The sequence below is a fragment of the Mesocricetus auratus genome, unplaced genomic scaffold, assembly GCF_017639785.1.
Source record: "Mesocricetus auratus isolate SY011 unplaced genomic scaffold, BCM_Maur_2.0 Super-Scaffold_100010, whole genome shotgun sequence".
NCBI lineage: Eukaryota > Metazoa > Chordata > Mammalia > Rodentia > Cricetidae > Mesocricetus > Mesocricetus auratus.
Genome location: NW_024429194.1, coordinates 53942389 through 53967146, shown reverse-complemented (window position 1 = coordinate 53967146; position 24758 = coordinate 53942389). Strand labels below are relative to the sequence as shown.

The following is a 24758-nucleotide window of genomic DNA, read 5'->3' as shown; positions in this document are numbered from 1 at the left end:
CCTCAGTGTCCTGGGAAGGTGGGGCTCTGCACTTTGAATAAGAGTCCTTAGAAACAGGATGCAAGTGGGTCCTCAGAACACTCCTTTACAAACACCAGTATAGCATAGCAAATAAAAGGACTCAGAGAGAGTGCCTGCTGTAGAGGGCTGAGACTAAGAGCTCTTGAATCAACTAGGAAATGAACCACTGGGGAGGTTAAGGGACACCAGAAGAATGCTGTCTGCTATCAACATGGCAGAGTATGGCAGACTCTTCCTAAGGGGAAGTGGGCTTCATGATGGAGGAAAAGGGAGCAATCCGTGAGGGAGCACCCCAGCTTTGGCTACCAGTTTCAGGTATCTATCCTAGGCATGTCTCTCACCCCCTAAACTCATCAAATTCCTGAGCCTCCGAGGGAAGAAGTAGTTAACTGCCTCAACTGTCACAGAGAAATGAAGCGGACTATCATTTAAAAAGTGACAAAATGGTTTAGTGCCTAAGGTCGAGAGTGACAATCGGGGAGATGTGGTAGGAGAGAAGCCCCACTTCAATGGGTGACTTGGAAAGGGCGTCAAGTAGATACAGAGGACAGTCTTTTTAGGTAACCATGGCTACGAGGAGGGAAGAGAAGGTCGTGTGCATGGAGGAGGGTGCTCATGGGAAATGCTGAGGGATGCAGGCCGTCTTGATTTTGTTTCTCTATGTTGAGAGAGTCAATGCAGTAAAACCATGGAGTCTGCCTGTGCTTCATTGGATACAGTTATTAGATAATATCAATGACAATCCACTTACACATCCTTACCAGTCATACAATGTTCCACTAGACTGTGTCTTCTTTTAGCAATTTTTGGGATAGATAAACCATTTTGCAATACTCTCAGCCACTGGTGAGCATGAAGTGTCAAGTGACAGTAAGATGGAACTGGATGATAAACAAGGCAAGACTACAGTTTTGAAACTAAATTTCTCAGTTACCCTCTAATCTTCCTCTACTGGGAAACCATCTATAATTGACAGAACTCTGCTATCACATCCCAAACTGGTCAAATTACTTAGCCAGGCCAGCTGACAAATCAGCTATGTAGTTCTGGTAAATGAGAGGACATCAACACTTTATGGTATTAGCTTTTATTTTCTCTCTACCGTTTATTACTACCGGTTACCTGATTGATGTAGAAAGTCAGATTATTAGCCACTACACTTGTTACTTAACACTGCTAAGTATTATCTTTGATATTGTACAAATGCAGCAGATAAATTAAGAGATGTTCTTTGCTCAGTACAAAAATTTAAGTAAAATGAGATATAAATAGGAACATGAGAGCCCTACTTCTAAACACAGATGAAAGTTTAATTAGGTTAAATATAAATTAGTTACTTTAAAATTTACTGCAAGGAGGGTGGATCTGTTTCGAATCAGCCAATTAATTTTAAAATAGCATCGATACCATCTTTAAGGTGTGTCTGTAGCTCCACCCATGACCAATCTAACTGCTTTATGTCAAAGAAAGCTCATTGGGTAAAACGCTTGCCTTGCAAGTGAGGGGACCTGAGTTTGAACCCCAGAACCCACATGAAAAAGCCAGATGTGCCAATGTGTGCTTACAGTCTCAGTGCTGGGGTGGTGAAGGCAGGTGTGTCACAAGATTACCTGAAAAACTCCAAACCAAAGAGACCCCAACTCAAAATAAAAGCAGATGTGGCACTTCTGATTGTCTATTTCTTTTCACACACACACACACACACACACACACACACAGTGTAGGGAGCACACCAAATTGTGGTTGTCTCAGAAGCTCTCTAATGACAAAGCTATTGTTTCCTTTATGAAGTTCTTATTTAAAATTCAAGAAGAAAATGACAAAAATGTTTCCCTCCCTCCCTCCTTCCCTCCCTGCCTCTTTCTTTCCTTTCTTGCTTGCTTGCTTTCTCTTTCACTATGTAGCCCTGGATGTCCTGGAGCTCACTCTGTAGACCAGGCTGGCCTTAAATTCACAGAGATCAAGCTGCCTCTCCATCCTGAGTGTTAGATTAAAGGTGTGTCCCATTACTGCCTGGAGCAAAATTAAAAAACAAAACAAAATAAAACTAAATGAATAAAAAGTACGTAAGGATTAAGGAATAGCTTACAACCTATATAGTAACCCTATGGGGTTAAGCAAGAGCAATGGTAGATATGTTTGACATACCCTGGGTCCTGGGGTCCATGCCTAGCACAAAGAAGCAAACCCTCCACAGAGCCCTATATGGTAGTATACACCTATTATTCTAGCGTTTGCAGGCTGAGGCAGGAGGATCGATGTGGAGAACCTACTGGGCTACATCATGAGTTATAAGCCAACTTAGGATACGTAGTAAGACCTTATCTCAAAAACCAACCAAATAATAAACCAACCAACAAAAACTTAATTATTTATGTGGTATAATAAATTCCAGTTCCTCAAATACTATGCTCACTGGGTAGTATATTTGTTTATTTTATATTTATTACAACACTTTAGTCTATTTTCTTTTATCATGTTTATATCATTCCAAATAGATACTATGAACTCGCCAAATATTAACTGGCCATCCCCTCAGTATTTTCCTTTCATACTAGCCTAGCGCCTCTTCTGTTTCCCATCTTTATGAATTGCTGATTCTAAGAATCTCACAGAAGTAAAATCATGCAATAGTATATTTTTGCCTGCTATGTTTCACTTTGCATAGTGTTTTTGGGATTCATTCATCTTATAGTAGACATTTCTATTTGACTCTTGTATGCTAATGTTAGTGTATTTGTTATATTGACACCCCCCATAGAAATTAAATTAACCAAACCCTGTGAAGTATGGCCCCTCTTAGAGATAATGAAGATGAAGTTGGATGACCAAATTAAGGTCACAGGTACAGAGTAAAGTTTATCTTCAAAGTAGATTCTACCTCTTCAACACTTCCTGCTCCTAAGTTCAGTGTTCTAATACTGCTATAACATGTTACCATAGACGTGGTGTCTTAAAAAAAATTATCTTACTGTCAGGGACTTGGCGGGCATCCTTGAACAAAAAGTCAGGTACCAGCAAAGCTGCCTTTTTTGTTTGTTTTTCAAGACAGGGTTTCTCTGTATTGTTTTGGAGGCTGTCCTAGAACTCACTCTATAGACCAGGCTGGCCTCGAACTCATAGAAATCTGCCTGCCTCTGCCTCCCAAGTGCTGGGATTAAAGGCATGTGCCACCAACGCCCTGGCTAGCAAAGCCACCTTTATTCTGGAGGCTCTAAGTGGGAGGATCCACCTCTTTTGTCATGGCGAGCTTCTCCAGGCTGCCCACAGCCATTATTCTTCTAGGTCCTTTTTACAATACCTTGGGGAGTAGGGCACATGGGTGCAGGTGTGGAGGTCAGAGGACAGAGTGCAGGAGTTGGCTCTCTCTGCCCGACATGTGGGCTCCGGGAACGAATTCTGGCAGTCAGGCTTGGCAGCAAGCACCTTTGCCCGTGGAGTCATCTCACTTTCCCCCTTACTGTTATCTGCTGAAGACTCCTCTTCTCCCTCCCTCCCTCTTTCTTTCTTTCTGAGGGTTTAGTGTAATTAAATTAGGTCCTTAATTCTATAATCAGCTTTTACTCCTTTTTGATTTAACATATACACAGGCCTGTGGATTACAACAAGGGCATCTTTGGAAGGGACAGACCTCTTCTGCCTACCACACTAATCTTCCTTCCTCCGTGCCTTGACTCATACCACCTGCCTGCTTCAATTCTTCAGAGGCTCTCAATGCTCTCTAGTGTTCAGATGCCTCGTCGTAGTACACAAAGGCCCTGCTCACCAGGCCTGCCTCATCGCTCCTAATCCCCCATGCCAGAAAATTAAACTAAAACCATGAAGGCTGGGGAGGGGAGGGTGGAGAGGGAGAGGGAGGGAAAGGGAGAGAGACAGAGAGACAGAGAGACAGAGAGACAGAGACAGAGAGAGAGACAGGAGAGACAGTTGTTTCAGTTCCCTATTCTGAAAGCTATGCTTTCTTTCACACTACATGTCGGTGTAGATCATGTCCCATGAACCCACGTTTTTTACCTGACTCTCCTCCACTCACCCTTAAGTCACATGTCACATGTTACTAATTCCAGGAAGCCTGAGTATAACCCATTTTTACCTCTGCTGCCATAGCAACCACACCTATATCTAGCCTAGAATTTGCCGCTCTATGCTATAATTACCTCTTTAATTACCTCCTCCACCAGACCATAAGCTATTTAAGGGCCAGAATCTCATTTTGTCCACCCTGGTATCCCAGCTACTTAATGCCGTGACTCGAATGCAATAGAAGCTCAAAGGCGTGCTTGAGGGTTTATCTGTCGCTCAACACTGCTCTGTTTTCCAAGACAGACTAATGACTTTCACTTTAAATCTGCTTGGGTATAAAATATATAAAAAGTGAACCCAACCGAGGCCTCATTGAGTTGCACGTTATGTTGTTCATATTTACATCTGTAGGAGTACAGTTCTTCCCCCACACCAGATCTGCTTAATTTTTAATATAACTTTACTGATATAAATACATACTTGAAAGACAAGATCAAATCATGATAAGGAGGAAGACTTTAAAATGAATGTAAAACTGGACTGCCTAATTAGCATTCTGATTTAAAAGACTGAAGTGAACATGACCCTCCGAGTTGATTTAAGTTAGTGAAGTTGAAGATAAAGCAAAAAGAGAGAACAGAAGTTCACCACACGAGCATCTCAATGTGTTATTGTTTTTATGCTTTATTTCTTTTTTTTTTTTTTTTTTTTTGGTTTTTACGAGACAGGGTTTCTCTGTATTGTTTTGGAGGCTATCGGTCCAGCCCGGCCTCGAACTCACAGAGATCCGCCTGCCTCTGCCTCCCGAGTGCTGGGATTAAAGGCGTTTTATTTCTTTTAACATTACATTTAAAATTGTCATTGGCCCACATCATTTATAAACTGGCAAGTGCTAGTTTATGGGATCCTTTTCTTTCCTGTTCTAATTATTACCATTTCAGAGACTCTGTCCAGGTAGCTTCACAATAATCATGCCTGGCCCAGTCATGCCTGTCTGTGAGATGTAGAAATGGGTGCATGGATGCAGATGTGCATACCCATAGAGGCCAGAGGCCAACCTCCAGTGGTGTTCCTCAGGTGTCACCTATCCTGCTTTCTGAGACAGTCGCTCTCTCTCTCTCATTGCCTGGAGCTTGACAAGTGGGTTAAGATGGCTAGCCAGGAAGCAGCCATTTCTGCTTCCCCAGTACTAGGCTACAGGTATGCACCACTACACGTGGACTTTTCCCCTGGGTTCTGAGGATTGAACTCAGGTCTTCATGTTTGTGTGTCGAGCACTGTAGGGCTAAGCTGTCTGCTGGCCTCTGGTACAGTCTTGATATAAGAAGCAGGAGTATGGGTACCATCTCAGGAGCCAGGCAGCTAGTGCTGGGATCCTGGCTCTTCCATTAAGGTGCTGTAATTAAATGGACAGACATCATACTATCTACTTCACGGGGTTATAGCAGGAAGGAATTCTATTTAAAACATTGAAATGTTGCCTGACACTTTTTAAACCATGTAACTTCATGTGTTTATGGTGGGAAGGCAAACTATGAAATACAACTGCTTAGGGAAACAATGTCCTTATCCTCATAATTAGAATGAAACTTGAGTATGAAATCATCTGAACCTATAGGTGAGCTCATCCCCAAGAAAGCAAGCGAGCCAGGCACAGTGAGTCCTCGACTACTGGGCATTGCCAGACACGTTCCCTACAAGCATGAAAAATTACCTAAAGCTTCTCCCATCCTGTGTGCTGAAATGAAGTGATTTGTGTGATTCTATGACAAGCAGAAAGGCAGCTTATTTTAGTATAAAGCATTCTGCTTTACTTAGAAGAAAATATAAGAGAAATTCAGAAGCCCCTAAAATCACTACTTTAAAAACTAGGTTTCTTTACTGCATAGGTATGAATGTTTTGCCTGAATGCATGTGTGTGTACCACATGTGTGCCTGGTTCCTAGCATGCAAGTGTATACACCATGTGTGTGCCTGGCTCCGGTGGAGACGACAGTGGCTCCCCTGATATTCGAGTTACAGCCATTCGTGAGCTGCTACATGGGTGCTGAGAACTGAACCAGGATCTTCTATGAGTGCAAGAATGCCATCTATTTCCTCAGCCAATAATTGCTACTCTTGTTTCAACAATTCCTGTATTGCCTTTCCTAAAACGTACAGTTTTGCTGCATTCTTGCTGTCAAAGTTTCAACACATGAAACTACACAATGCCTGCTAAGTGTGTCTTGGCTTAAACAATCAACTTGCTTGTTTTCATAGATGCTAGTTGTGAAATTGGTCTCATTATCTTGGAAGCTTTGGGCAAGATCTGAAACTTGTTCTCATGTGATGACATTTTAAAAATGAATCCTTAACACGTGTTTATCCATTTCAACTAACTTAATAAACTCTTAAGATATTTAGTGGGAACTCATGGTTAATTGTTCCCATGCTGATGATTTCTCTTAAACTGAAGTATAATTATTGTAAATATATTTAAGATTTTCAATACAGATATGATTATTTTTGCTGCTTTTTTGTGATTTCTTTGGACTAGGAGCTGAATTTCTGAAGACCAAGTCAGCTGTTCAGCTGGGATTTTAACACATCTAAAATGGCTGCCTGTTGGCAGTTGAATCATATCTTGGCTGCGGGGGGGGGGCAGGGGGGACTGCCAAGCCTGTTTTTCTTTATCTTAATATTCTTGAGTGGGGGATGTTGGCTGGGAGCAAGAGTGAGAAGTAGGCTGTTTATCTTTGTTCTACAGCCCTCTTCCCTTAGGATAATCATGTTTGCTTCTTTCTTGGAGCCTCTTTTTTCATAAAAGGCCTGAAAAAAATACTCCATGAGCACTGTAAATAAATAATAGAAGGCCAGTAGCTTCTCTCATGGTCAAAGTTCATGGGGTCTCAAGGCCCAACACCTAAGGGCTAAATAAGGAATTCCAGGGATGTGTGACTATGCATAGCAGGTTTGGGGCAAAGAAACCTTCCTGATGTCACATGGATAAATATCCCTGTTTTGGTTCCTTCTTCTGAGTGAGCCTCCCTCTTTCTTGGGAGCGAGGTCTTATATTTCTGAAGAACAGGTCAGAGGGAATGCAAGGTAGCTCTACAGCTTTCCTGTTGTGGGTGCTCCTGCATAGCAACTCTTAGAGGAAAGCACTTCTAGAAGCCACAACTAGAGACAAGTGTGCAGCTATTTTAATGTCATAGTCAGCTTGGCAAATCATAAGGAAGTCAGTTTTTCTGTTCTGGGTGGGGAGCGCTTAAATATTTGTGTTGTTCCATATCTCCAATCTATTTCTGTCTCTGCAGCTTTCTGAAATTCAGTTTATTACATCATTTCACTTGCCAGGCGTGCCAGGCTTATCAGTCCCATTTGTCCCTTGTTGAGGCTGTGATGGCCTATCTTCCCGTTCTGTCTCAAAGAGTCAGGCTCTTCAGATTGGAAGCCTTGCTCTTGAGAAACAGGAAGGCCCTCACACCTGGGATTTCATCTCCAAGGATGGATCATTGCTAATTTTGAAGCCTAGGTCCAAACCTTTGCTTATATATTCCTGACATCCTCTTTCCCCAGCTTTAAAATCTCTACTCTGGTAATTAAACCTTACTTTTCACTTCATTTAATCTTCCTGTTCTCTTAAATAACCACTTTTCTAGGCATAATTTATTTGGTCCAGACATATTTGACTATGTGAAAATCAGTGTTTAGACTGAGGTGAATTTAAGGACCTTTACTTTTATAAAGTCATTGGTTATTACTAATCTTGATTCACGAGAAGGACAACGGAGTTTGAAAGGTCTGATTTCTTAGGATCTGCCCCAGTCTCGGTAGATTTCATTACCATCTTTAACTTTGTTGTGGACGATAAGCACTTTCTCAGAAACCAGAAGGAAAGCCGGGTCTCTGATGTGAATGCCCCTCAGTGACAGTTAAAGTTCAAGGTGGGGAGTGAGTCCCATTTCCATTATGGTATCTGACTCTCTTCTAATCCTTGGAAGAACTAAAAGGGCCAGGAAATGTATTCTATTGTCTCATTGAGGTAGGATGTTAGTTTTAAATTCAGGTACAGGTATGTGAAGTAATACTCTGACAGAAGTGGGATGAACAAGAACATTAGCCCTGTCATTGCCACATTGTGGAGTTCTGGGAAAGGTCTGAGAGAAACGTGGGAAATGGAGGAAAACCACTCAGGCTGCAGCTACTCACTGTTTTGCATGGCCATCCTTCACTGTTTAATCTGGTCTTTAGCAAACCAGGCGAACATTTGTTTACTACATACATGGCCCCAAATCCCTGGAGGTACTGGAAAATTCAATACACGTGCTCTGCCTTATTTGAAAGATATTACGTATTTTCAAGACACTAACAATGCGTTCAATCAAATTAGAAGTCTTAAAAGTATCCAGGCAACTTGGATGTTTTTATGCTTTGTACCGAAAGGACTTACTTATAAGGAGTTGATAAACTCTAAATAACTGAAGTCAATACTTTATATGTAATCCCTGGTTTTATTCTTGGGTCTGAGGACTACGGTCATCCACTGTCTTTGTCCATTAGTGGCAAGGTCTGGCTGGACTTCTCTGAACTTTTCCCTTTGATAGCAGGAGTTAGGTCATAGGTTGGCTTCCCCAGACGAAACCCAGTGTGCTTTTAGTCAGACATTTACTAAGCACCTGGAAGATGTTCCATGTAGAGGCAGAGAACAAAAGGCAAACAACTTCTTTCATGGGGTTCAAGTATGCCAAATAGGCCATGCAGGCATCCTGAATGGGTCTGCCCATTCTAAGCCCCTGTGTTCTCTCAGGCAAGTTACTTATTTCCTTCGCCTTCATTTCCTGGGTAGTCATTCTTCGCTGTGCTATGAGTATTAAATTAATACACATGCAAAGCACGTTAGAGGTACCTGACACATAAAGCTTGGCAATTACTGCTACTCAGAGTTATATGCACTCCGTTGGACACCCATAAAGCACCCCCAGAATTCACTTTCACTGGTAAGTACTCTCAGTTTGAATACAGAAACACAGGCAACCGGGCAGAATACAAATAAGCCTAGACATGAATTAAGAGCCAGGAAGCAGAGTAATGAATAATGAAGCAAAGGGTTTGCCGAGCCTCCTTTTAAGAAAATTGTGGGTTGTTTGTTGGTTGCTTAAGAGGGGAGGAGGCCATGGAGGATGGCTGTGGGAGCAAAGGGATGCAAGCTCCGGCAGGATGTAGGCATGAGTCCACCGGAATTGCTGGGCAGATCGGGATTTTGCCTTTGGGTGTAGAACTGTCCGCTGGTTAAGGTGGTGGGGAGTCCTTGGAAGGGTACCCAGAGCTACCAGAATTACGTGACATACTTTTAGCTTCAACTTCTTCTGTTTGGGAAGACCCGCTGTAAGTGCACTTTAAATGGGGGGTGGAGTAGGGGGAGTTATGCAAAACACTTTGCACATAGCACTAAAGTTCAGATTTGCCCTGAGAATGGAACGGTTGCCGGGACCGGGGGAGGAGTTAATTTAATATAGATGTCTAACCCGCGTAGAGATCAGCATCCTAATTGATCACTCGGAAACCACTGGGCTGAGGCGTTCGCTCTCCGGGCTTCCACGTCCCATCAGCCAGCCCAAGGCCTCAGCATCCAACGTGCAAGGCCATGCGAGGCGATCAAGGGCGCTCCACGCATGCGTTAGAAGCCGCCCCAACTCCCCCACCGCGTCCTTTCTCGGAACAAAACTAGCGCGGGGCTGATCAGCTCCGCAATTTGCGTAGATCGAATTTCTACCAGCTCCGCCTGTCGGTGTAGGTCCCGCGGGTGCCTCGGCTCCCCTACGCCAGGCGCGTCCGCGAAGTGAATGGCTGGGCGCAGCGGGTGCGCCGCCGGCGTAGCGCCTAGGCGGCCGGGGTGCGGCTGCGCAGGGCGCCGGAGCGGGCCGGGTGCGCCGCTGGCGTAGCGCTGAGGCGGCCGGGGTGCGGCTGCGCAAGACGCCGGAGCGGGCCTGGTGCGCCGCCGGCGTAGAGCCGCGGCTCGCGCGCTGGGCTCCGCGACGCAGGTAGCGCAGGCGGCTTTGGAGAATACACGACTGGGTGCAGCCGGGGTTTGGTACCGAGCGGAGAGGAGATGCACACGGCACTCGAGTGTGAGGTAACTATAAAACCCCGATTTGTTTACATTCCCTCCCCCAGAACCGGCCCCGTGCGCGGCGGAGCCTGCGAGTCCCGGGACGGCAGGGGAGGCCGGGAGGCCGGGCTGGGGCCGCCACCGGGGCCTCCGGGCCGGGGCGCGGGTGTCCGCAGCTGCTGCAGGCGGTGGCGGCGAGCCGGAGAGCGGCTCGCGGAGCCAGCGCGTGGGGTGGCGGGCGGCGGTGGGGACCCGCGCCCATCGGCCTGCTGCGGGACCCCGGGGCGGGTGGCGCCGGTTGGGGGCTACGCGGGCTCCTCGCGGCCGCCGTGCGGGGACCCCGGGACCCGAGGCAGGTCCCAGGGGCTCGGCCGCGGGGACTAACGGACGGCAGCCGCCGAGCTCCTGGCCAACCGAAAAGGCTCTGCGGGGCGCGCGGGAGCGATGGTGCAGCCCTCGGGGCCCCGAGGCGGGGCGTGGGGCGAGCGTGGCACGGCCGTGGGCTTTGTTCCCGGGCACCGGGGTACAGGGCGGCGTGGGCGCGGTTGGGAGCGGAGGGAAGTGGCCGGTCGGCCGGCCGGCCCGCCGCAGGGTCCCCATCCGCTCCACGCCTGGCTTCTCCCTGGGGGGGGGGTCTTCGGAACTCCCCAGCCCGGTGGGGCCGCGGGTGGCGTGACGTGGAAGGGCTTCCTGTGGCTTCTGAGAAGACGCGTTCACGTGGGAGCCTGTCCACGCGGGCCGAGTTTAAGGAGCCGGGCACGTGGAAGAAATCTCGCCGCAGGACGCCCCGCCACCGATTTGGAAGGGTCCTTCACCCAAGTGTCTGCTTCAAGAGTGACACAAAGCACGAGTCAAAAGACAGTACAGCCTACCGTCTTCTAGAAACTTTCATTTATGTCTCTCCATTGTTAAGTGCGGTAACTAGCGTGTGACAGGTTTCTTTTATGTTTTCTTTTTGGATGTATCTAATGTTAATTAAGAAAAAAAGTAATCCGAGAGCTCGAGGCTTGGAATTGTAACAGTGCGGTTGGGAAGCCTTAACAAAGCAGGACTGCTGTTTACAGAGTGATACTAGGATTCCCCTAATCCACACGTAACGAGTACCTTGTGAGTCATATCTTCTGGACATTGGGAATCCATCCCAGACACCCCACTTCCTGCGTGCACTGAAAGTTACACTACGAAGAAAGACTCATCGGTGATAAACGCTGTGAAGAAAATAAAATGTGCTGGCGGGCATTTTTAACATTTTTGTGTTTTCCAGACCAAAGGGTTTAGATTGTGACTATTAGATAGGTAAGGATACAATGATACAATTGAAACAGTTACGAGGAAACTACATGTTTATGATGGAGTGTAATCCATACTTTAATGAAACATCAAATACCAACCGTTCTGGCCTGCCTAGCGACTAACTTCGAACTAGCAGAACTCTAAATGACCTTTAAAGGCTTTTGTTTTAGACGTTTTGTATCGCTGTAATTTTGGCCTGTATTCAGAAAGTTACTTCCTCACTAGAAAGTAACTAAATATCAGTGACTTTAATCTCTTCCCCAACTTGGCAAAACTGAATTCTATCAACTACGATTAAGAACCCCTGTGCAAGAATAATTAAAAGAGCCAGGGAAGATGTATTCTCCTGTGACACCTGAAGCCACACCTCTATAAACCCAGGTAATTTGGGAGACTGAGAAAAGAAGCTTTCAAGTTCAGTTTTGGGATTTGTCTCAAAAAGTCTTTTAAAAACACGTCTCATAGCTCGATGGTAGGAAACTTGCCTAGTGTTCATGAACCCAGGCTCAAATCCGTAGTACTGCAAATAGATGCATGTGTGTGTGCTTGCAGTCATGAGCTGGGCAGGTGAATACTCCTTACCTGAAATGTAGGATGAGAAATGTTTCCAGTTTTTGTTCCTGGATTTGGGGATATTTGAACATGTTAAATAATGGAATTTCTTGGGCTAGGACCAAACTATAAACATGACTTGCATTTTTGTTTTGTATAGGCCAAGTACAAATACAGCAAAGGTAATTTTACAGTATTTTTCCTGCAGTTGCAGTTTGATTGAGACCGATCCAGACGTGATGTGTGGATGCTAACACAATTGTTGTGTTGTGGATTTGGTAGCATTTCAGATTTTATGCTGAGGTGCTACCTGTATTCGTCTTCCTATTACTGTCCACTAATAGCTTGTAAAACACCACTTTTTTTTTTTTTTTTTTGGTCAGACTTGTGATTTTGATCAGTAGTTTACCCATGTAGCCCTTGTGTACCTGAAACTCAGGATCCTCCTTTCTCTGTCTTGGAAGTCACTGTGGCTATCACCAGATTTTGAATTCCTGGTTTGAAGTACCTTGGGGAGGCCTAATGTTTAGCATGCAGGCTCTGCTCTAGGAAGCCTAAGTGATATATGGAGAAGATGGGTATATACAGCGAGGGAAGTAATTTAGCAGTTGAGCTCTTCATTTGCTTTGAATTAAAGAAATTTGATTTGGTTCATAATGAAATTTCCTTGCTCCTTCTGAACTCTGGGTATTGAGCAATATTGGGATAAATTTAGGGATTTGGAGTGAGGTTAAGTATTCAAACCCTGGATATACTGTTAACTAATTTGGCTGCCTTTGCTTTAGACTGTGAACTTAAAAGTATTATAAAGCCTACTTCAGGAGTTTAATGTAGTCATTAATAATGAACCAAAGGGCTATTCCTCTAAGCTTTCCTACATCCAAACTTTTCTTTAATTGAATTTCTCTTTCGTTTTGCCTGATGATTAACCCCAGGGTAATACTTACTGATTCCTACTACTTAGGGTGAGAGGGCTCATCTTTTAAGTCTGTAACTCCTATGTAGTAACTGATAGCTGTAGATTTGTTTCCTGCCCCTGTATATGAGATTTATTTGTTTGTTTGTGCAAAGCCAGATCCTGCAAGGGAAGCATATACCCCACAACCTTTTTGTCACAATGTGTCACATTCAGTGACTGGACATAGATACCTTTTCTGTCAGATTTAAACTTTAGCATAACTTAAAGTCATCTGGATAAAAAGACTAGTCCTTATTAGTGTAGCACCTACTTCAGAAATGGAAACACTACTGAGTTTTGTATCAAAGGGACATTGCCACCAATACATTTAAAAGCAATATTCACAAATTGGACAAAGTAGACAACTGAAAATGGGAGACATAACTGGCCATCAAAACAGCTTTTTACCACAGTGGCTTAATTTTAAGCCATCTTCCATTAGAGTGTAATTCACATTAAAAATATACAAAAGACTGGGGGTATTTTGGCAGATTAGGGAAGCAGTTTGGTAGATGATTTAGCTGCCATAGTGGGTTCCTAGGTTCTATCTCTACCCCTACAGCAAAATGAATAAAGACAGTGTCATAGTGTCTTGAGTTGATTGCTTGGTATAATCCTCAACCGTTTGCTGCCCCCTAGTGTTTGGTTTACCTTGAATTGTCTTGGCACCTGTCCTCAAGACTAAAATTAGAATCTGTGGTCCCATAGATGCACCCTATGGGGCTGGAGAGATGGCTCAGCTGTTAAAGGCTAGGCTCACCACCCAAACTATAAGATGTACCTATGGATTTCCTTTAGCTGATTACTGCTGCTAATAAAAATGTGTATCGTTTTTTTAACTGATTGTGTCTCCAAATGCTTAGTCTCTAGTTTTCCAAACATGGAAAAAACTGGATAGATGCAGAACCAAGTTACATTTTAAAGAATATGTAGGCTTTTCCCCGTCAAATTGCAAAAGCAATTTGTTAAAATTAGAGAGGTGTTTGAAGTTAGCTTTGTATGTGTGTAATGGTAATTTTATTTAATCTGGGCTTCTTGTCTTGAAAAGGGTGTTAAGCTGTCTGGCCTAATTTTTCCCATGTAACTTTATGCTGTACTGATAATAAAGTTTGAAAATGTCATATTCACATGGTGATCTTGTTTTAAAAATTAATTTTTGAATAAAAGAAAATCTCTAGCTTCTTATCATTACCACTAGATTTCTTGGTCTTTTATGTTTTCAGATTATGACAGTAATAAGTTTTACAAAATATTTTTTAAGATCTGCGAGTGGGCCACAGTCATGTATAGATTTTTCTGAAATAAGAGAATACTTTATTTCTCAATGGAACATTTAAAAGTGTGTTCAATAAGTATAAAGTAATATACAACTGAAATGAAAAGGTTTACATAGCAGCAAGGTTACTGAATGTATTCTCAGCTCACTCTGTAGATCACCTGTAGTATTTAGGAATGTTAGAATACAACCATTTAGTGTTGTGTAATAGTATAGATTGTTATTTTCCTAATTATTTTTAATAGAAGATACTCAGGATTATTATAGGATACTCAGATACAGGGACTGGATACTTAATGAACTTTTTAGTGTTAAAATATGTCCTAACAAGATGCTAGCAGTATTTATGGGTTTATGCAAGTGTAAGGATAACATCTTATTTGAGTAGGTGGTCCATTTTTTTTTTTGCTATTTAAAAGTTAATAGTAGAAGATTTTATAATTACCCACGTATATAATTACAATTTATAGTCCCTTTAACAGATGCTGCTTTGCTACTGAAAGAAAGGGAAATGTCAGCTAATACTAGTCCTTGAGTAATTTTGTCCTTAACTTACCTTCCATTCTGAAAAGGCTTTTAGGGATGCGGCATGAATGAGAATGTTTCAGAGAACATTCTTATAGTATGGACTGGAAGTGTTGCAGGAACTCTTAAGAGAGGCCAGTCTTCATCCCCAGTCATATGAGACTTTCAGTGATCAAGTTTATTTAGATTTATAGAAGAGGTAGAAAATCTCAGTTGCAGTGAGGTAGTAAAGATCTGTTTCCTATTACGCTATTGATGTTTAACAAGACATTTCAGATAGGACTTTTGTGAACCTTTGAATTTTAAGATAACATTTTCCCCTGAGGTTTCTAATTCAGTTTCTGGGATTTTTTTCCCCCCCTGGAACTTGTTTTGTAGACCAGTCTGGCCTCGAACTTGCTAAGATCTGCCTGCCTCTGCCTCCCAAGTGTTGGTATTGAAGACATGCACCACCACCACCTGGGTGGAATGTTTGTTTTTATGTGGACTAAACTGGAGCAGTAATGGGACAAATCTGTAAACTGTCCTTGAATGTGACTTCCTTATTCATGTTTGTGTCATTCATGGCTGCATTTGTGCTAGTGTTAGCATTGAATAAACTGGTGGAGACAGCAGGCCCACAAACTCTGGCTTTGTTCTAACCAGTTCAAGTCTACCAACCCTTGGATACATTTTTAATACTCTACCTGTTTAATACTCTATCTGTTGCTTTTGGTGTTTTATTAGTAAAGTGTTCGTTCAGATGACAACTCATAGGCAGTTGAGCTCTCAGGAATTCTTCACATAACTATTGGGAAAGCTTCTTGGCCTCCCCTTTTGCATTTTCTACTGAGGTAATGGCTCCTTTATTATGCTTGGAGGTGAAGTGCTGTGTCCTGGAGGCCTGGGAGGGGCTCACACCTGTCACCACTGTAGTGTTTCTACAGCTCCCATGTCCTAGTTTTGCTTCTGAGAAATTGGCTGTGCCTTCCTTGCAACTCCCTCAGAGCAGAAAATACATTACCTTTGTTTTTATGCTTTCTCTTTGCCTCTTCTTATTCCCTTTTATTTCCTGTTTTGGTCTTTTTCTCTTTTCATTAAGCAACTCATAATTTTATACTTATAGGCTGGTGAACACATATTTGGAGTTAGCTCTAAATACTTCCTATTGAACATTCTCTATATATGTGAACATATACACGGTGTACTGCTAGCAGAAACAACCTCTTCATGAAGGAGGCTGTGCTGTGAAAGATCAGTTAGATGTCATTAGTGATTTCTTCCTAGGTTATAAAATGAGATCAATAAAACAGTGTAGTAGAAGTTCATTTCACATATTGTAAAGTCTCATTTAATTTTAATAGCATCATATATAAAATGTGTAACAATCATATTGTATGTGATATGTAAATGTTAGTGTGTGTATATGTACATACATATACATGCTATTAAAGATATACCCATATTGGTTTTTTGGTTTTTTTTGTTTTTGGTGTTACAAGACAGGGTTTCTCTGTATTGTTTTGGAGGCTGTTGGTCCAGCCTGGCCTCGAACTCACAGAGATCCGCCTGCCTCTACCTCCCGAGTGCTGGGATTAAAGGCGTGCACTACCAACGCCCGGCGATATATATTTTATATATAGCACATATATTTCATATTATATATACATATGTAATATATAATATTTTATATGCACACATATACAACTAATTTTTCCTGTAGCTCTTTTTTAGAATATATCACTTGATAACTTTTTAATGTTTGTAATATTTTTGTTTTTAGTATTTTGTTTTTAAATTGTATACGTAACCGAACATACATAAACAGTGTAATACAAACAGCTCAGAGAACTTCTATACAGTTAGTGTGGCTATTTGGAACAGATGCTATGGCACTTCACATTGATTTTGTTCTTTTGACTATCTAACATAGTTTTTTGTACTTACGCATCACCTAAACAAAAAATCCATAACAGAGTTAGAACTAGAAAAACAATTAGTCATATAGCCTCTTTCATAACTCATGTCATTATCTGCATTCAGTTCTTTGAAGGAATTTTGATTTTCTGTTTGCTTGCTTTTTGTGGTGGGGCCCAATCCAGAGCCATGGATGTGCTGGGAAAGTGCTCTACACTGAGCTACATCCTCAGACCCCTAGATTCTTGCTTGAGACAGGGTCTCACTGTATAGTCTAGACTGACTTGGAATTGTCTAGGTAGTCCAGGCTGACCTTAAACTCACCAGCCTTCTGTTTGTGTATCCTGAATGCTGGGATTTACAGATCTGTACCACCAGTGTCTAGTGTTTCCCAAAAAGGAAACAGGTATAAGAGATCTTGGCATTTTAGGGGTCCTGTTGCTTTTAGCTGTGTTTGTAGGATTATATATTAAGTATGGTGAGGGAGAAAAGCTACTTAATTTAAGAACTATGCAAGAAATTCCAAAATCATGATTGTTTATATATGGAAACATCAGTAATGACAAGCGAATAATGACTTTGAAAATGTATTGTAACAGAACTGAAAATGGGACATAGTTATAGAAAAACTAACCCGTGTTGATAGAACTATTGGCAAATCAGAAATAATTTTAAAAATATAAAGCAGACTCTTTGACTAATTCCAAAGGTAACAGTACTGTTAATGAGTGATGTAATTAAACTGTTTGTAGCAGTATAACAAAGCCGAATCTCAAATTTCTCTGTTAAATAATTTGAGTGCAAGACCACAAACATTGTTAAAATTTTGCAGTCATTTCTCATCTTGGAATTGATTACAGGCAAGTATCCAGAAATAATGGAATAAATTAGAATTAAGATGTATATTGTGAAGGCTTGTGATGTTATCAGCTGGTGTGATTTTCTTCTACATATGCTAGACTTTTGTTAACTCATTAGCTAAATGTTTTCAAATTTCATTGATTTTGAGGGTTTTCTTAGAAATCAAACTTAAATAGAGTTTTTAAAAAAAATCAAATGGTTTTATGAGTTTTTTTAAGGGTAGAAGTCTCCAATGTCATTTTCTCATATTCTTCTACCCAGAGGTCAGGCACCCCTGTAGTGCTCGGAGTTGATTCTTCTGCTGTTGACTGGCACATCTGTCTCTAGGTACATGTTCGCTGTGGGGCTTCAGTCAGGCATTGCCTGTTGTAATGCAGGGTGGCTTAGTGTTCCTCCCACTCTCTGCATGCCTTCCCATTTCCTGTAGTAGTTCCTTAAGTCAGTTGTAATTTTGGTTTGGAACTTTGTTTAGTGTCGTGTTTTTATGATTTAAGTGCTACTTAAAATTAATCCATTGTAGGAAACAATTAGCCTTTCCTTTCTGCAATAGTTTCTTTTCCAACCTTAACATTTTTCTCTATCATCCTTGTTACTTCTTTTGTCATCTCACTTTGTCCAACAATTAGAGGACCTTAGTGCTCAAGATAACTGTAACAGTGATGAAAATTAATTGACCAGAAAACGTTCCTGCTAGAGAAGTAGCCTTTGTGGCCAGCGGTGGCAGAGTCTGACAGTTAGAAAGCACTGCCCCACCCCCTGACCTCATAAGGATCTTTTGACTGGCAGTTCCTGTGAATGCAAGATGGTGTAACATCAGGGTAGTACAGTAGTGACTCCATGGTGAAAAGAAAAAGTGTGGAGGGAGAGTAAAGATGGGTGCCATGTAAAAACGTGGGCAGTGGCAGTTCTAGGACTGTAGGCATCTCTTCCTCATGAGTGTTTTTGAAAGGATAGCTGTATGTGCATGGAATAAAACAGGAGTTGAAGCCTTTGCTGAAGAGTATCTAAAACCCTACATTCTGCAGGTTTAAAGGCGTTTCAGTAATTAATCACTGACAGTCGTCTCAGCCAGTGAGGTTTTACTCATCTAAGATACTCTTTGTATAACAAGTAGGAAGCACTAGCAAAAGTCATATGCTACAGGATCCTACAGTAACTTTCAGGGTCCCTGTAACAAACAGGCAAAGTGCAGAAATAAAAGTAGTTGTACAGATATTTAATGAGAAAGTAAATGTTTGTACATAAGCGTTCAGAGTACAAGAAATATTGGCTTGATGTCCTGTTTATTGGAGTCTTAGTTGGATTGTGTTGTTTAATTAGGTACCTTAAATCACAAAATATAGATGTTTACAGTGCATTTTTAAATTATAGAGAGGCAAACACATTATACTCAAGTTCAATGAACATGTCTGTGCTATCACATGAATGAATCTCTGTGGAAAGATTAAGAGATTGCCTCAACTGTGCTTCCTTATTCATTCATTTAGTCCTTGAAAGATTTATTGGCATTCTAAACTGTGAACATGGCTTTGGGAGGTTAGATAGCTGGTCACATGGTGCTGCAGGAGGATTCTGTTTTCTGCTGAGAGCTCTTTACTCAGTACTGTATCCTTGGAATAATTCTGCAATGTCTGGAAGCTGGTGTGTTGGGGTGAGTACTTCCTACTCCTGCTGAAGCTGAGTGAACCTGATACACTTTGGCTGTGCCAGCTGGTCCTGCTTGTGCCCTCATAATGTTTTGATAGCATTTGTTTTTAAAAACCATTACAAAGGGTCTTTTCTCCTAGTTTTGTACTTTGCATAATTTTAAGTCAAACATAATATCACATCTTATAATGGTAGTGTCTTACATTGGCATAGCTAATTGCTTTCCAGAGCAGTTTTGAATGTATTGTGTCAGTTCCCTCAGTAGGGAAGTGTAGATATTATCTACTTTGTTTTGCTGAGGATAGACAGTAGCAGTGCTGTGGTGAATAAATCAATTTTTGTCTGAGTGCTGGTCTACAATGTTCCATACAAGATGATACCTAGGTGAATAACAAATGAGGATGAGCTCCAAGTGATACTACTGTTTATAAATTGTACTTAAGTAACAAGATAGGAAATAAAAATGTAAGCCTTTTACCTCTTAAAACTGTTGTATGATTTTAATTTTGTTTCTAGTTAACTGTAAAACAAGCAGAGATCAGTAGCCTCGCTTTATAAGTGGTAAGACTTAAAAGATGTTAGTATTTATCTAAGGACTCGTAACTAAAAGGCAGTGTAGTCTTTTTTTTTTGGTTTTACGAGACAGGGTTTCTCTGTATTGTTTTGGAGGCTGTCGGTCCAGCCTGGCCTCGAACTCACAGAGATCTGCCTTCCTCTGCCTCCCAAGTGCTGGGATTAAAGGCGTGAGCCACCACCGCCCGGCAAAGCAGTCTAGTCTTTAACAAATCTTTAAAAAATTTACGTATTAATTTATTGCATGTGCATGTATGTGTGTGTGTGCACATGTACTTTAATGTTTGTATGTGCAGGCACCTGTGCATCATACACGTGTAGAAGTCATAGGACAACTTGTAGAGTTTGCTCTCTCCTTCCATCTTAATGTGGGTTCTGAGAAGCAAACTGAGGTCGTTAGGCTTTTGTGCCAGCACTTTCTTCTGTCTCGAAACCCTTCTAACAGACTTAACCCTCGACTGCCATTTCCTCTTCCACATCTGTGTTTACATGAAGAAGTGCAATAATGAAACTTTAAAAAATGAAGTCCTTTTTAAAATTTACACATTGTAGATACGTTTTTAAAAGGAATTTTCACGTTTACTAAAGGGTGGCATACTTACATAAGCTCAGTTGAACAGTTTAGTGTGTTTTCTGTGAATTTCCACCTCCTTGCTTTTCAAAATAACAACTGAGAACATCAAAAGGGGAATCCTTTCCTGTTTATGTTTATTACATGTGTGTCTGAGAGAGAGCCAACTGGGAGGCATTGACTGTATTCTTCAAACATACACTCCAAAATCCTCTTTGTCCCCCCTTGTTACTGTTTGAATATCAAACAGTTAGATGACACAGAGTTTATGCTGAGTTGATTGCCCTTTCTAGAAACCCTGTGTTGGAAATAGAGTTGTTTATTATTTACTGGTGTTTTTTTCCTATGTCAGTCATGTCAGTAACTCATTGAATGACTTTGTTTTTGTTTATATTATTTATATCTACTAAATGTTTTTAGGAAATGACTTCATTTCCCTTTAAATTAGTTTTTGTGGTGTATTATATGTGAGCCAGTTTACTAGGGCCCTGTCAACATTCTGGTGATGGTATGAAATGTGATTCCATGGTAAAGAGAGCCCCGCCTGACAAGGCAGATCAGTGCCGCAGTCTCGAAGTCTAACTCTAATTGTGTGGTATACCTTCAGTGTTAGATGCTTTCCAGGGTATTTTTATCTTTAATTTCCTACATTTACATTTATTTGAATAGAAAAAAGGTAAAATATGTATCAGAAAGTTTGTAATAATAACAATTAGTGTGTAAGGTGCTGTGCACTATTATTTTACTTGAAATATTTAATAAATTTGTTACCTGACATAGTAAAAAATTCAATAGAATCACTAAAGAATTTTCCTGTCAAAGATCTTAAACTTCTTTTTATATAAATTGACAAAAATCTTCTTTATTGTTGTGTTTTGATTCGTGTGTGCACTGTAAACTGGATAAGTGAGGTCAGCTAACGGACATTACTGAGGTAAGTAGATCTTTCAAGTAAGGACAGTTGGAAATGGGAAGAAGCACTTCGGTGCATCTTGTGCAGACTCTGTCTGCCTTCCTGTGCCAGGGCAGTTCGTGTGCTGCTGCTCCTGCTGCGTGTCATGAAAGGATCTGGGCCGCTTTTCTCTTACGGACAGCCATGTGTTCTGTGTCTGTGTTCAAGTGCTGTCTGTAGTTTTAACATTTAATCAGCAGCAGCCTCTTTCTTGGTTTTGAAAGTGGCCTGTGGTTATGGAAGACCACTGGGGAAAGTCGACTGGGAGGAGATGTGGAATTAGAGCTGTTTTTACAACTGCTGAATTTTCAACTATTTCAGGATTTAAAAAAATTTAAACATTGATCTGGGAAAACTGTTTCCAGTTTTTTGTTGTTGTTTTGTTTTGTTTTTCTGATTCAAGGTTGAAGTTGTATTCTTTGTACAGGCATTAAAAGTTAAGCATTAGTTGAATGACAACACACTTGCAGGTAAGCGTCCATGCATGACTAGGTATAAAATTCAACTGTCTTAATGAAGTGAAAGAACCCAGGTAATAACGATCCAGACTTATCTCATGATGTAGCTGAAGTTGACCACAGCTACACAGCATAGTTCAGACATTAAAACTAAGTGTAAGAGGACATTAATGACTTTTTAAAATTTCATCCAGAGCCAAATGATGAAACTGACTTATTGTACATTTACCGTCTTAAATAGAAATTAGAAATAGAAAATAGAAATAGAATACTTAAATGCTGTATAGCAAATCAACAGGGAGATGTGAGCACATGCTTATGATGAGAACTGCTTGTTTATTGTCAGAGAATATCCTTCCATTTCTTGTGCAGAAGGATTATACGCTGGTGTCTGCAAAGCACAGCAGAGGTCTTGCTAAACTAAAAACTATCTTCAATCATAGAATTAATACTCTCAATACATAAAACCTGAAGAACTCCAAAACAGAGACATAATGGGATATTTTGTTTAGGGCACAGCCAAATCTTCTGAGGGCCATTATTTACGATGGCGTAATATATGAGCTTGTCTGACATTTCCTACATTCCTTTTTCCTCCCCACAGATGTCCTGTGGGAGTTACAGGATTCTCAACTTCATGGAATGCTTAGGAAGTTCCATAAATTATAGGTGCATCTGGATTCCCAGCCTCTGTATTAACTGAGGCCTGTTGCTGCTTGCAGGTTGGATATAAGATAAGTTGTTGAGGGTAGCGTCTACTTCCTCTTCTGTTGAGGGTGAACCTGTGTTTTCCTTTTCTCCATTCCCACTGTCTGAGGTCGTGTCCATCCATGGCAGGTTGATGTGTTTCTGAATAACCAGAGTGGAGAGACCGGTAATCCTACAACAGTCAGACTGTTCTTGCAACAGAAAAGAACTCACTGGTTCCTAAGCTACTGCTTTTTGAGAGGGGGTCTCTGCAGAGCTTCTTAGCCTGCTCAAATGGATGCTTCAAACAGGTCTGCTAGATTAGTACTGAAATTGCCAACTTTGTAATTTAATTTCAGAAGCTCCCAAGTTTGCGATTACTACTGTGTCACTTACGTTCTTACATACCCACCGTTCTCCTTTGAATCTTTGTAACACATTGAGTCCTTTACACAAATGTAAAGAATGGTGATATGTGTCAACACAAATCTCACGTGTACTATTTCTAGGTTTTCCATTTCATGGCATCGTTCATTAGTTTCTAATCTACATTTACTACCACTGGTTTCTATTTATTGAAGAGTGAGATAATGCACATTGAAGAAACCTTGTGATATTTGTGTGTCAGAAGAAAGGAAAACTCAGACCACCAGCTTTCACTAGCATCCCATAGAGGAAACCTGAGGTCCTGGCAGGAATGCTAAGGGCAGACAAGCAGGAGTCTTATTTTGCTTAGTGATTGGCTGCAATCATCCCTGGCCTTTCATTTTCAGTAGTGTACAAGTAAAATTAGTATGATTTTATCTAGGCTAAATAAGTTATCTCTGTATCATTCTCTTGAACATTTCACTGTTCATAAAATAGACAAAAACCCTTACGGTTATTAGTAAATGTAATTAGTGTCTACATTGGACTTCATGGGTTACGATTTCCTCAGACTTCTTTCTTATTTGGCCATTAAAATGTCTAGGTGGAGGGAAACCCTTTTTTGACTAGCAAGGAGGATGCCTAGGCCAGGGAGCCTGTTGCTTTGATTCACACGCAGGCTACCACAACACATCTCTGCTGCTCGTTCATACTGTGTTTGAGAAGCCAGCATCCTGTGCCAGGACATGTTGCCTCCTTTTCATTGGCTATTTTACTTTCATTGTAATACATATGACATTTTCTTTAACCCATGATTGGTTATTATCTCCTAGGTGTATGTAGGCAGACACCCAGAGCTGTTGACATCCTGATCTTGCCTCTTTTCAGTCAGTCATTGTGTGACGCTGCTTATGATGTCTGTAGCACAGTCCCAACAGTGTTTTGTTGTCCTGCATCCCAGAGGCTACACAAGTCTGAAACCAGGTGTCCACGGACACCAGCTCTAAAGACGTTAAGGGAGACGCCTTAGTTACCGCATTTCCTTTTCCTCCCTTCTGATGGTTCCCAACTTCTTGGTGTTCTGTAGCTTCTAGCCACATCACATTGAAAATTTAGTATTTTTTCAGTGGTGACTATATTGATGAGACTGTATAAGAAATTGAAATGTTTGCATTAAAAATCAAATCTTAGTGTATCTTTGCAACTAAATAAAATTTATAGATTGTAAAAATTCTTAGCCCATTTCACATATAATTTAACCTAATATATTCAGATAATTATAACATTTGGTTGACTATAGTATCTAACTTAGGGGTGTTTGATAATTTATTGTTATAAATTATTAGACCTCAGACTTTAGCAAGTTTATATCAGACTCAGGAGGAAATCTGGATTAAAACATTGTTTGAACAGAACCCAAGACTCTGACATAGCAGGTCTGAGTAGGGTGTATTAGCTCCTTAACTAGGGTATTTCAAACTCAAAGATGATCTTGATGCTAGCTGCTCCCACAACTACCCGCTCGCTAACGCTGCACAGGTGCATGGTATCAGGGAAACAGCAAGACTTGCATCCGGTTAGCCTGTGTTAACAGATGTTAACTATTTGTCAGATTGCTTCAGCTTAGCCTCTCACCTCTCCTTCTGAAAGAAATCAAGTCTGTGGAATAATCGAATATGAGAGCTTCTCTCACCACTGATTTTCCTCTTCCCTTCCACAGAAGAGAACTGCTCCAAAATGTAATCCTACTCTGTCTGGCTCCCTAAAAATGAAAGTATTTTTGTTGTGTTTTAAGTCATCTGTAAACGATATAGTATATATCTTTCTCCTCCTATCTGCTCATGGTAATCATCTCCTCCAAGTCCGTGACTTGCTTTAAAAAAAAGTTTCATTAACTCTGAGAATTTCATAGTGTATTTTGATCACATTCACCCCCTCCCCAGTTCCTCTCAGACCCTCCCCTACCTCATACTTACGACTTGCTCGTTTTTGTTTTCTTTTTCAGAGA

General features: G+C 41.3%; 1 protein-coding gene across 3 annotated transcripts in view; it reads left to right on the top strand.

Moving 5' to 3' along the window:
• Positions 1-24758, top strand: part of Slc39a10 (solute carrier family 39 member 10) — a 126349-nt gene that overhangs the window by 62782 nt on the left and 38809 nt on the right. Inside the window, exon 1 of one of the 3 annotated variants that reach the window (XM_040753639.1) lies at positions 10035-10159. The exons of 1 other annotated variant lie outside the window; for it this stretch is intronic. The gene's annotated coding sequence lies outside the window, so the exon portion shown is untranslated. Of the gene's footprint in view, positions 1-10034; positions 10160-10806; positions 11810-24758 lie in introns of those variants that run through there. One more of the 3 variants, XM_040753640.1, reaches the window with a different exon arrangement.